We start from the raw sequence: 12567 nt of genomic DNA, 5'->3' as shown, positions 1-12567 counted from the left end.
CCCATGCTCCATCTCCTCAGGGTTCTCCTGCTCCCAGGTCCTGGAACAGTGCAGAGAGTGCCCTGGCTCCTAGATCCTCCCCACCCAGGGCTTCAGAGGCCCAAGGTCCACCCACCTGGCTCCCACTCCTGTAACCATGCATAGGACAGGGGTGTTTTGCACAGGACAGGTCTGCTAAGACCCTTTCTCTGGGAGGCTGGGTCTAAAGCATTTCATCCCAGCTCTCTGTAGCCTGGAGGTCCAGCCACCACATTGGACTGGGGTGAGGAGGCCCCCAGAAGACAGGAGCATTGGGCAGCAGGCCTGGTTCCCAGGGTCCACTGTGGACAGCCAGGGAAAGGGGAGCTGAAGTTCTCTTCCAGCTTCACTTCCAGGGCTCCACTGCCTCTCTGTGTACACTGGTGACCACGCTGACCACACCTGTGTTCTGGGACACATGTGTGTGAGCACTGTGCAGCACACTCAGCCTGCAACTGCACCAGCCCCACCAGGAGCAGGAGGGGTCAGCATGGCAAGTCTTCTTAAGGCAGTTCCAGTAGAGCTGCTGTATATGGACAAGAAAGGGGTGGATAGGGGAGAGTAGAGAGGGACAAAAAAAGAAAAAGATATTAGATATGTTTTGTACATGTGCAAATCCCCCACAGCATTATATACTATAGACATGCAATAATAAAAACTAAATCTAAAAGAACCCTCCAGTTACTGTATATGTGATCATGTTACCAGACCCTCATCTGATGCAGGGGCATAATTCTGGGTATAATACATTTTATATAAAACAGCTTTCAAAAAACAATGTTTACTATTAGATACTGCACAGATGCTAAATTATGATCTCTATATAGAATATCCACATATATAACTGTTTTTAAATAATTTTAATTTCTATTAGTATGACTTTTTTTTATTTTTTAATTTTTTTGTCCTTGAACTTTATTTTTATGTTTGTTTGATTAAATTCTTTTATTGGTACATTGTAGGTATACAACACAATTACATTTCTCATTGGGAATTGTACCTTTACATAATGCATTTGGTTCTTATTTTTCCCCCCATTCCTAGCCCTCCCTTCACGCCCTCCACACTTCCCTATTTACAAAGACTTTATTTCCATTTTTTCCATTTCTCATCATTTTTCCTTTCCCTTCTTTCCCTTCCTCTGCCACTCCCAATACCCCTAACCCTTTGGAACTTTTCTTCCTATTTTACATTTTTGATTGTTCATTCTAATCATTGGTACACTTTAGGTATACAATATAATGACATTCATCATTGGAAATTTGCACCTTTACATAGTCTCTCTTGGTTCTTATTTTTCACCCTTGCCCAGCCCTCCCTTCAACCCCTCAGTTCCTCCCTATTTATAAAGATTTTGTTCCTATTTTTCCATTTTCTCTTATTAATCATATTCCCTTCTATCCTTTCCTCTAGCCCTCCCACTTCCTTCCCCTTTGCCCCTTTTCTTCCTATTTCACATTACCTATTATATTTCACTCCAGAAAGAATGGCTGCTACCATGAAATCAACCAATAACAAATGCTGGCGGGGCTGTGGGGAAAGAAGAACCCTGCTCCACTGCTGGTGGGAGCGTAAACTTATGCAACCACTGTGGAAATCAGTATAAAGATACCTCAAAGAACTAGGACTGGAAGTCCCATTTGACCCCACTATTCCACTGCTGGGGATCTTCCCCAAAGAATTAAAAGAATCATACCACAGTGATATATGTGCACCCATGTTCATAGCAGCACAGTTTGTGATAGCTAAAACTTGGAAACAGCCCAAATACCCATCAACTGGAGACTGGATAAAGAAAATGTGGGGTTTTTTTAATAAAATGGAGTACTACTCAGCCATAAAAATGAGAAATTAGAGACATTTATAGCTAAGTGGATACACATCGAGGTGATACTCTTAAGTGAAATAAATAGGACACACATGAATAAATTCCGAATAGTTTCTCTGGTGTGAGAAACTGAAAGTGTAAATAAGTATGACTTTACATTAGGGAACAGCATTCATCTTCTGAACTTGATACCTGTATGTCAAATATATATTTCTAAACTATGTGTATTGAAAAATCAGACTATTTGAAAACTATCAAGCTATAGAACACATTCTACTATTTTGCATCTTGGTATGTTTATTCATTGTTTTGTGGTTTATTAATTTATCACTAACATTCACTCTCTTTACTTATTTATTTTTGATAGGATTAGTAGCCTTCAGAAAGTGCTCATCATCTAAATGTCATCATCAAACATGCCTTTCAGCCTGTTGACTACAATTACCAGCCTGGCATTATCCAGCAGGACCAGACAGTGCAGTCAGATTAATGAGATAACAGCAGTAGTGATGCTGTTACTCTGGTGTGTCTTCATAAAAATGAAAATGGTTGTTTTTTGCCTTCATTTCATAGTAACAGGTGTGGATTAGACTTTTCAGTTTGCTTTTGCCATCACCTGCATGCTCAATGGCAATAATGGAAAAATGCAGAGCAATGTAGGAGGAAAGTCTGAGGATCTGGAAAAGAGAAACTTCTGCAGTGGAGCATTAAGCCACAAGCCTTGGTCTGGTAGACAGGACTGCATCTTTCTCAGTAAGCCAGCATTGCTACCTGATTCTGTAAGTGTGCTATGTTTATTTCTCAGAATAATTCATAGATAGCCAAAAGAATGGATTTATGTCATGAGATTTAAAAATATTAATGCTAAGGAAACTTATGCATTGGAATTTTTATTAATCTTAAATCTGCTTAATCTAATTAAAATTATATAAATAAATTCATTCAACCAAATTGAACCTTGTAAAACATTTCTTGGTTTGTTATTAATCACATTATATTGTACATATAAGTTTTATGGACAGTTTGAATAGATAGATACACAGGATGCCACTGGTTTTTCCATGAAGTTATGCTGAATATACACATCAGTATTCTAATAAAGAGAAACTTTATTGTGTTATCACTTGCAGTTTGTTAGTAATGTATGTGTTTCTACTTAGATATTTAATATCTTTTATCAGAATTTTGTGGTATGCAGCAAATAAGGTATATATTGCATATAAGAATTTATCTAATTATTACATTTCTCTCTTTTTTATTGTTCAATATAATACTAATTTTTAGTTTTCCTTTCAAGATTTTCTTTGCTAATATATCATAATGATACATTTTGATGTTCTAGTCTGTGTCCTTGATCATATTGTTTATTAATTTCAAGTCATTTTCTTACTGCTGCAGATTTGTAGTAATTTCTCAATTAAAAATCATGATGTCTTGAATTGGGCATTTTTACTACATTCTTTGTCGGGAGCAATGCTACATAATTTTAGGGAAAAATTTCGTTAGCCTAGTTCTCCTGTCTGCAGACCAGCTATGGAATTCTGAAACATAATTCCAGTTTGGCTTCTGGTCACAGCTAAGACGTCAGTGATCCGGTGATGCTGTGATTCTCCAGGACAAGATTCCACCAGCTGAAGACATCCTGGGAGGAACAAAATCTTCATCTACTCAGTTCCTCATTGTTCTTGGATTGTTACATCTTGTTTACATGGATATACTGAATTCTCTACAAGTCATTTGTTACATTTGTTTCTCCTGATGTGCTGAATAAAATGTGTGGTAAACTGGGGGATTTCATCTTTGCCGCCCAAAGCAGCACTGATCAGGCCCAAAGCTCAGCTTCTTAGTCTCATTTTTCTACCTTTCCTGTAATTCTCCCTGTGCTGCCTTGGATCCCAGGAGACTAGGACTTACTGCAGGAGGTTCTACTAATGTCCCCTTTCCCTGTTCCCTACAATTCTTTATCTATCATCACAGATACCTACCTACTTTATTATGTTGGTAGTGGGAACATTTTCTTTTTTTATTTATATATTAATTGGTACTTTTTAGGTATACAATACATTTACATTTATCATTGGGTGCTTGTAACTGTACATGATGTTTCTTGGTTCTTATTTTTCCCCATTACCTGTGAGCCCTTCCCTATTTACAAAGACCTTTTTTCCATTTTTTCTTTTCTCATAATTTTTCCTTTCCCTTCTTTCCTTTCTCCTTCCCACCCCCCCCCCCCGCCACCAGTACCACTTTGGACCTTTTCTTCCTATTTAAAATTATCAATTATTCATTTTAATCCTTAATTACACTTTCAGTTTCTCACACTAGAGAAACTATTCAGTATTTACACCTTTGTCCTATTTATTTCACTTAAGAGTATAGCCTCAATATGCATGCATTTAGGTATAAATGTCTCTAGTTTCTCATTCTTTGTGGCTGAGTAATACTCCATTTTATAAAAATGTTCCTCCTGATCCTTAGACATCAGCTGCTGGGAGGGAAGGTGCTGAAACAGAGAGGTTGGGTGGGCAAACCTGTACTCCTCTGACTTCTTGGGCTGTGCTGGGGAGGGCCCTGGGGTATTCTTGACTTCAATCCAGTTCTCAGAATCCAGGTCAGGCAGGCTGCTGGACAGCCCCTTGGGCAGAGTCTTCAGGTTGCTGACCTCCTCTGTCTTAGTTGGCACTGGGGTAACTTCACGAGGAGAACCAGGTGCCGACTCCAACTCCTTTCTGGTAGTGCGGCCGGGGAACAAACTCAGGGCAGTTGAGAAGCTGGGAAAAATCAGTCTGTGAATAATCCACTATGGGGGGGGGCATTTCTCAGGCTCCTCCCTCCTTTGTACTTTCTAGTCAATGATCTCCACCACCTTGCTGTCCTTTAGGGCCACAAAGATGAGTGAAATATCAGTGAAGAAAGCGTGCACTCAGTGGAAGGAAACAATAAGGGTGATGGGAAGGAAACCATCGGCATCCGTTTTCCATCTCAGGAAGAAGTCTAGCTCTAAATTGTCCATGCTAAAGTAGTATTCAATCTGACACTTGATGTAGTCTTTGAGGAGCTCCTGGTCCACACTGTAAAGTTCAGTGCTGCTGATCCTGTCAAAGTAGTAGGTGATATTGTTCATGTACTTGGGGGTGTGAGGCTCCTCCGTATCATCACACTTCCGGTAGCCAAACTGGAAATCAAAATGTGTTCCAGCACCACTGGGCGTGTTCACCAGCTGTGTCCACGCGCCCATCCAAGGCCACGGAAGGAAGCCCACACCCTCCCGCCCAGCCCCATCACTCTTCACACTGGATGTCTCACCCTGGTCCTGCCAGGCAGGCTCCGGTTTGGTCTCTGATTGCCAGGCTTGGAGGTGGGCACAGACACAGGTATGTAGGTGGCAGGCTCAGACCCTTTGACCTCCCCACTGTTCCCAGGTGTATGCCTCAGCTCCTGGGGGCCAGTGGGGCATGGCCAGTTTCTCTCTTGGTACTTCGGGCTACATGTCTATTTGCAGTGGAACCCACTGGTGTTTGCTCCCTTTCTTTTTCTGACCACCATGCTGACAGTCTTCATCCCCATTCTTCTCCTCTCCTGATTCATCTGATTTGGTTTTGGCGCTCTCCTTACTATCACTCCCTTCTCCTTTCTCCTGCTCTTTCAGGTCCTTCTTGGGTGGCAGCTTATGGCAGGTTGAGGCTCATGAAACTGCAGCTGTACACTGGTGGGCTATCTCTCCAGGTGTTGGCAAGTTGACTGCATCTCCAGTCACCAACCTTGCTGCCCTTGTGCTGTTTGGGAGCTCTCCTCACAGCCCTCACCACCTTGGCAGCTGCTTCTTAGTCCTTGGGTTCACCTTTGGGTGGGCTTCCAGGAAGTCTCCACACCAGCCACCACCTCCGCCCACTCCCAGCTTGCCACCGCCCTCCTCTCCTTTGCTACCACTGGCCCCACCACCCTACCCTGCAGACTTCCATCACCGCAGGCTCGCCCTTGCCTTAGGGCGCTGGCGGGGGCTTCTTCCTCACCAGCACCCCCCTCCCAGCCCCGTGCTCTTCGACCTGCATGAACCAGGCACCGCCTGACAGCAGTGGCTCCACCTGAGTGGCCATTTGTGACCCCCCTCCCTAGAAGCTGGGCTCTCCAAAGGCGGCCTCCCCGCCTCGAACTTGGCTATCACAGCGCCCACGACACCTTCCTCCGGGGTGCCAGGCCCCAGTACCTGCAAAGAGTCCCGGCTCCCGCTAGGCTCAGCCCTCTGGGCAGTGGCAGGCAGTTGCAGGAGCATCAAGGCCCAGTGCCTGGGGCGGGGGAGGGGGGCAGGAGGGCCCCCACTCTGCAGTCCAGGCCTCTGCAGCTCGTGTCCCCCACTGTGCCAGCAGCCTGTGTGGCTACCCCACCGCTACCGGGCTGCCAGGCCTCTCATCACTGCCCTGGCTCCCCCCCAACCCCAGCCCCTGGGGTGGCCTGGGCTTTCTGGCTGGGGGCTGCACCAATAAGGATGGAATGGGTGGGAGAAGTGAGGCAGGCAGAGCCAACCACGGGATTCCAGGCAGGAGGCTGGTGGGCCTGAGCCTCTGGACCTGGGGGGGGAGGGGAGACGACCATAAAAGTTTTATCTTAATAAGTCACCAAAATGTTTCTTATCTTCTCCCAAACTAATTTTTCTCAAAACAGACGTATTTTGCATGGCAATAAAACAAGATGATGCTTGAATAATGCATCTCAACAAATGTGATAATTTGAAAAGTCTATAGAGCAAGCTATCAGAAGTTTATGAAATACATCTTTTCTTCCTTCTCTCAGATGATGAAAGCAAGTGTTAAAAGAAACACATTAGACAAATTAAACTTTTGAGGCTTATTTGATGAAAGGATGATATATGAGATGTACACACTCAGAACCAGAAGAGGTTTGGGATCTCTGCCTCCTTATCTGAACCGTGTGGCTTTGTAGCCAGTAGAGAAATCCTAAATCACTGACTGTCCACAGGGGAGCATCCTCCTGACCCACGCATGATCTTACAGGGGATTTGCTTCTTAGGGATGCTTGTGACCACCTTTGTCCTGTGACTCCCTATTGCCTGGAACTTGGCTCCTTTTAAGTTGGATTTTTAATTTGTTTACATATTAAGTTAGATGGCACTGTGCCACTGGGCTACTGAAAGGTTACCTAGGGGAAAATTTAAATTAACTTCACAATTCCCCCTTTTGTCACCTCTCAATTTAGAGAAATTGTTCAAAATCTTGGGCCTTGGTAACACTTTCTCTCACTGTCATGATGTCCTTATTTGGACTCACTGTAGAATTCACTGGCAGTGCATCAAGTCAGTTGAACAGCTCTGTGTGTCCTTGATCTAGTCTAAGTGAAACAGTCCCATATATGATGGGTCTCTGCACGTGAATACTTAGGAACTGAATCATGTGGTTCACCAAGGGACACTTAGGGATGACTCACAGAGGCTAAGGGATTGCAATGGACTCCTGAATATCAGTGTTTGCTCTACACTTCTCAATATATGCTTGCAATTAATATAATTCCACATCAAAATGATGGCATATAGCTTCATCTGTAGTTCAGGTTGTATCTCCAACTCCTCCCTCCCTCCCTCCCCTTATGAATTTTCTGACATTCATTTCACTTGTCTGTGAGCTAGACTCACTCAATACTTTGATGGCAATACTTAGTGGATTATGTGAAAATATAAAATTAAAATGTATTTTGTATTCATTCATTCCTTTGGGAAATTTTTATGTAATTCTCTATCTTGGATATATGTCATTTTCCTCTTCACCAAAGAATACATTTTATCATTTAAAAAGATGCAAGTCTACTGGCAACAGAATCCTTCATCATTTATTTGAGAAATTCTTCAGTTGTCTCTCAATTTGAATTTTGCTGGACACTGAATTCTAACTTGATGTTTGTTTCTTCTTTCAATAATTTAACAATTCCACTCCATGCTTTACTTCTTGATTTTTGAAGAGAACTACTGTATCTTTCTTATCCTTGCTTCTTTATTGGTAAGTTGCATTTGTTCTGACTTTTCTCAGTACTTCTCTTTGTCTTTGATTTTCTGAAGATGGAAGATAATATGACTTGGTGTAGACTATTACTGCATTTATAATTTCCATTCTACTATTGTTTTCATTTAGAAAAATTTTGACCATAGTCACAGTTAAATCTTCATATTGATGGGACATTAGTTTCAGAAGCTCTTACATATACCATAACACACAGATGTTTGGGTCTTTTATGTAAATAATGCAGTAATTTCATATGACATGCTTACACTGCCACACACATTGTACAACACCATAGCTCACTTACAGCCCCCAGCACAGAAGCAACACTAGCAAGATGATAGAATAATGAGGTCACTTGATAACCCCTACAAAAACCTTAAACTTTCACCAAAAAGGAATGTTGTGTAAATTTGGGATGAAGAAGGTATGGTTTTTGAAGATATTAGCACCGCTTAAAAGAGATTAAGTATTTTGTATAAGGTCAACAAGAAAGATGCTTTGACATGATCTCAGAAAGCCGCAGGAACCCACCCATCACAGTCTGAAGGTTGCTAAATTGTCAGCCCTTTCAGATGATCCCTGGCACCCCTGCTTGGGAAACACTGTCCATAGCAGTGGTTCCTCAGGACTCATTTCCCCTAGAGCAGCCATTCAGGCACACAGAGGTTGCTGTAGCCATAGGCCAAGGTGGTCTGGCTACTTCCTGCCCTGGTGTAAGACCCTGGCATCATCCACATGAGGATAATTTTACTGGCATGCAGAATACAAGAGATTTGGGGTCAGGAAATCTCCCACTCTGATTTCAAAAGAAGGCCTGAAAGGCAAGGCAAGGAGCCCTTGAAATGGCAGTGTGTGAAGCTGTGGGGATGAAGCCAAAAGTGGGGGAGCATCCCAAGGAAGGAGAGATGCCAGAAATGTGGAATGTCTGCTGAGGAAAGCTGCAGGCTGTGAGTGGAGCCAGGCCAAGAGAAGGGCCATGTGTCTTTGAGCTGCAAAGTCATGGAGTGGGGCCTCCTGAACCCTCTGGAACTTGCATCTATAAAATAAGACAAAACTAAAAACCAAGGGGAGATCTTCCTGCTCCTCCTATCTCCTAAGGGTTGATTCCATCTCTTGACCATTTTGTATAGTGAATATATTTTGATTTCAAAATATATTATAAAGCCATGGTAACAAAAACGGTATGGTATTATCATGAAAACAGACTCATACATCATAAGAAAAGAATAGACAGCACAAAATATATCCATGAATCTACAGCTAATTGATTTTCCAGAAATGTGCCAAAACATGTCTTTCATATATTTTTAAGATAACAGGTTATCCACATGTAGAAGAGTGAAATCATCACATATTCCTCACAATATACAAAAATCACCCAAGACTTCTATGTAAGAATCAAGACTATGAAAATAGTATAAGATAACACAGGGTCAAATCTTCCTGCCATCAGTCTGTGCAATTATTTTTTGGAAAGAACTTCAAAGCACAGGCAAGCAAAGTAAAAGGACACATAGGATTATATCAGAGTGAATAGTTTTGCACCACAATGAAACCAACCAACAGATTGAAAATGCATTCTAAATAATAAGTGGAAATACTTGCTAATTATACATTTAATAATTTAATATTCAAAATATATAAAGAACTCAAATCTGTAATAAGTAAACAAGCTAGTTAAAAATATACAAAAGTTTTTAAGAGATATTTCTCAAAAGAAGAGTATATGTGACCCACAAATACATAATGAAATGTTCAGGATTGGAAATCATGAGGGAAACACCAATGCAAACTTCAAGGTAATATCACTTCACTACCATTAAAATTCGTGTCATGAAAAAGACAAAGATAGAAAGAGCAGCAAGTGACAATCCTCATCCACTGTTGTGTGGAATATCAATTCATACAGTGATTATGAGAATAGGATGGCAGGTCTTCAAAAAATTAAAAATAGAGCCACTCTGTGACCCAACAATCTCAATGCTGGGTATACATATAAAGAAACAAAAGTCAGTGTGTTGAACAGATGTCTTCTGTCTCTTGTGGATTGTAGTGCTATTTACAATAAAACAACCAGTATATGCAATCAGCCTGGTTTTTCATCGACGGATATATGGCTAAAGAGAATGTGAGATGCAGATATAGCTGTATAGGTAGATATAGATACACATGTACATACCACTGAATACCAGCCAGTCACAAAAACATGGGGTTCTGTCATTTTCAACAACATGGGTAAACCCAGAGGATATTAGGTGAAGTAAGTCAGGCTCAGAATGACAAATACCTATATTTCACTAACATGTGGAATCTAAAATAGTTGGTATCCTAGAAGTAGCAATTAAAATTATAGTTATCACAATGGGGTACATCAGAATGGTTTTGGGGGACAAATTTATAGAAGGATACACAGATACAGTTAGATGGAAGCTACATGTTTAAGTGATTTATCAAACAGCCTGGTGACTATAGGTAATGATGATATATTTTGTTCTTGGAAAATGTAGAGAGAGTGGATGTTATGTTTTCTCATCATAAAATATCAACTATGTGAAACAATAGATTGGCTAATTGGCTAGATTTAGCCATTCTACAATGTATATACACTTCAGAACATATTATAAAGGATAAATATACAGCATTTAATATGTCAGTTTACTTTTCTTTTGTTTAAAGTAATTGAATATTTTATTTGTTTCTTATTGTGCGGCAAAGCTGTTGCTTCACTGTATAAAACAGCCCCAGCCAATGCAGTCTATTGCAAAATTAAGAAAGTGTCATTCTTCATCTGACACTGTCCAAGTGGCACACTTTGAGTATATTGAAACAAATCCACAGGGAAATATAAGCAAGTTGAAGTATTTTATAAGGCTTATGATAACAGTGTTATCCTTGAATTACATTAATTTTTATAACTAGTTTTTATCATTTATAGTTTCATGAATTCTGAATATCAGAACCTGTGACCTAGTCTAAAAATCTAAAAAAAATTGTGATTTCAATTTTTTCTCTTTTGCTATGTTCATATGAAATAACTACAGAATATTTGGCACCCAAAATTTGATAATTGTTTAGTTTCTTGTTTTGTTTAACCAAGAGTTAATTTTGAGGGAAACCTGGTTCATGGTGGAAGGTTGCTGTGAACTCTGCTATTTTTGTGTTTCCCTTAGAAACAAGAACCAAGAGCTGATGAATACTTTTGTTTAGTGATAAATTGTTTTTGATAATTTTCCCACAGTCTCTATGCAATGAGTGAAACATTCTCCAACCTTTAAAAGCAAGTATCCAAATAAAATGAATCCCCTTCATGTTCAATAGAAAGTCCACTGTGATAGCTGACCAAATGGTTTAAGGTGGATCAGAGCTCCTGGATGAGGCTCTCTGGAAGACCTATTCTCATCATCAAATCTCTAGCAGCTGCCTGTTCCTACATCCTCATCTGAGGAGCAACGTGTGAATATCCTCCTAGATGCCCCCATGAGGTCTTTGTTTCTGAGACTGTAGATGAGTGGGTTAAGCATGGGAGTGAAAATGGTATAGAAGGCAGATACCACCTTGTCCTGCTCAGGCATGTGGAATGACTGGGGCAGCACATATGTGTAGAACACAGCCCCATAGAAAATGCTGATGATAGTGAGGTGGGATGAACAAACGGTGAAGTCCTTCTTGCATCCCTCTGTGGAGCGCATGCAGTGGATTGTTAATAAGATGAGAGAGTAGGAGGTGGAGATAATGGAGATGGGTATGAGCATCACGAGCACGCAGCAGATGTGCATTAGGTTCTCATACAAGGACGTGTCTGAGCAGGCCAGTTTTAGCACCGCGGGGATCTCACAGAAGAAGTGGTTGATGCTGCGGGAGTCACAGTAGTGGACATTCATGGTGATGGGTGTGAGCAGAAAACCATCCAGAGAACCCCCAAACCAGGCCCTAGCAGCCAGCAGAAGGCACACCTTGCAGTTCATCAGAACTGCGTACCTAAGAGGGTTGCAGACAGCCATGTAGTGGTCATAGGCCATGAGCCCCAGCAGGAAAAACTCTGAACCAATTATAGTCAAGTAGAAAAAGATCTGGATGCCACAGGTCACAAAGGAGGTGGTTTTCTATGTGGAAACCATGTCCACCAGGAGCTTTGGGACCATGTTGCAAATGAAAATCTTGTCCATGATGGAGAACTGGCTGAGCAGGAAGTACATGGGGGTGTGAAGCTGAGGGTCCACCTGAATCAGGAATACCATTACTAAGTTTGCTGTTATGGCCACCACAAAGATAGGAAGATGACTGCAAATACAATTCCCATGGCCTCACTCTTCACCAGAAGCCCCAGCAGTGTAAAGTTGGAGGAGGAAGTTGTGTTTCTCACTGCCATTGCTACCTATACAGCTGCAGGGAGCAGGGGGACAGGAAGACCAGGAAAGAAAGCAAGACCAGGTGCATTCAACAAGGGGATGATCTTGCCACAGAAGACAGTGCACAGGATGCTGGTTGGGATGAAATCTTCCAGGGTAGAACACTAGAGAAAAACAAAAAGAAATGTGCCACACAGCAGTAACAGCAGCCCTGTCCCCTGATGGAGATCAGCTCTTATATCTGTGTTCTCTCCTCTAGGCATAGTTTATATAGTTTATGGTGACTGCATGATATAAGCAGTGCATGCCATGCCTGCAGTGGAGTTTTGATCATCTATGTTAATTCACCATTCTTCACATC

The 12567-nt window shown here is 41.6% G+C and overlaps 2 pseudogenes; both read right to left on the bottom strand.

Annotated features, from left to right (window-relative positions):
- Positions 1-462: 462 nt before the first annotated feature.
- LOC101721626 (la-related protein 1-like) lies at positions 463-6119 on the bottom strand (annotated as a pseudogene).
- A 4806-nt stretch (positions 6120-10925) lies between these two features.
- Positions 10926-12366, bottom strand: LOC147822077 (olfactory receptor 2T11-like; annotated as a pseudogene).
- Positions 12367-12567: the final 201 nt, after the last annotated feature.

Source organism: Heterocephalus glaber, unplaced genomic scaffold (assembly GCF_053883595.1).
Source record: "Heterocephalus glaber isolate CG9 unplaced genomic scaffold, H.glaber_assembly_v1.0 deba00001673, whole genome shotgun sequence".
Taxonomy (NCBI): Eukaryota; Metazoa; Chordata; class Mammalia; order Rodentia; family Bathyergidae; genus Heterocephalus; species Heterocephalus glaber.
This window is presented reverse-complemented; position numbering and strand designations above follow the sequence as displayed.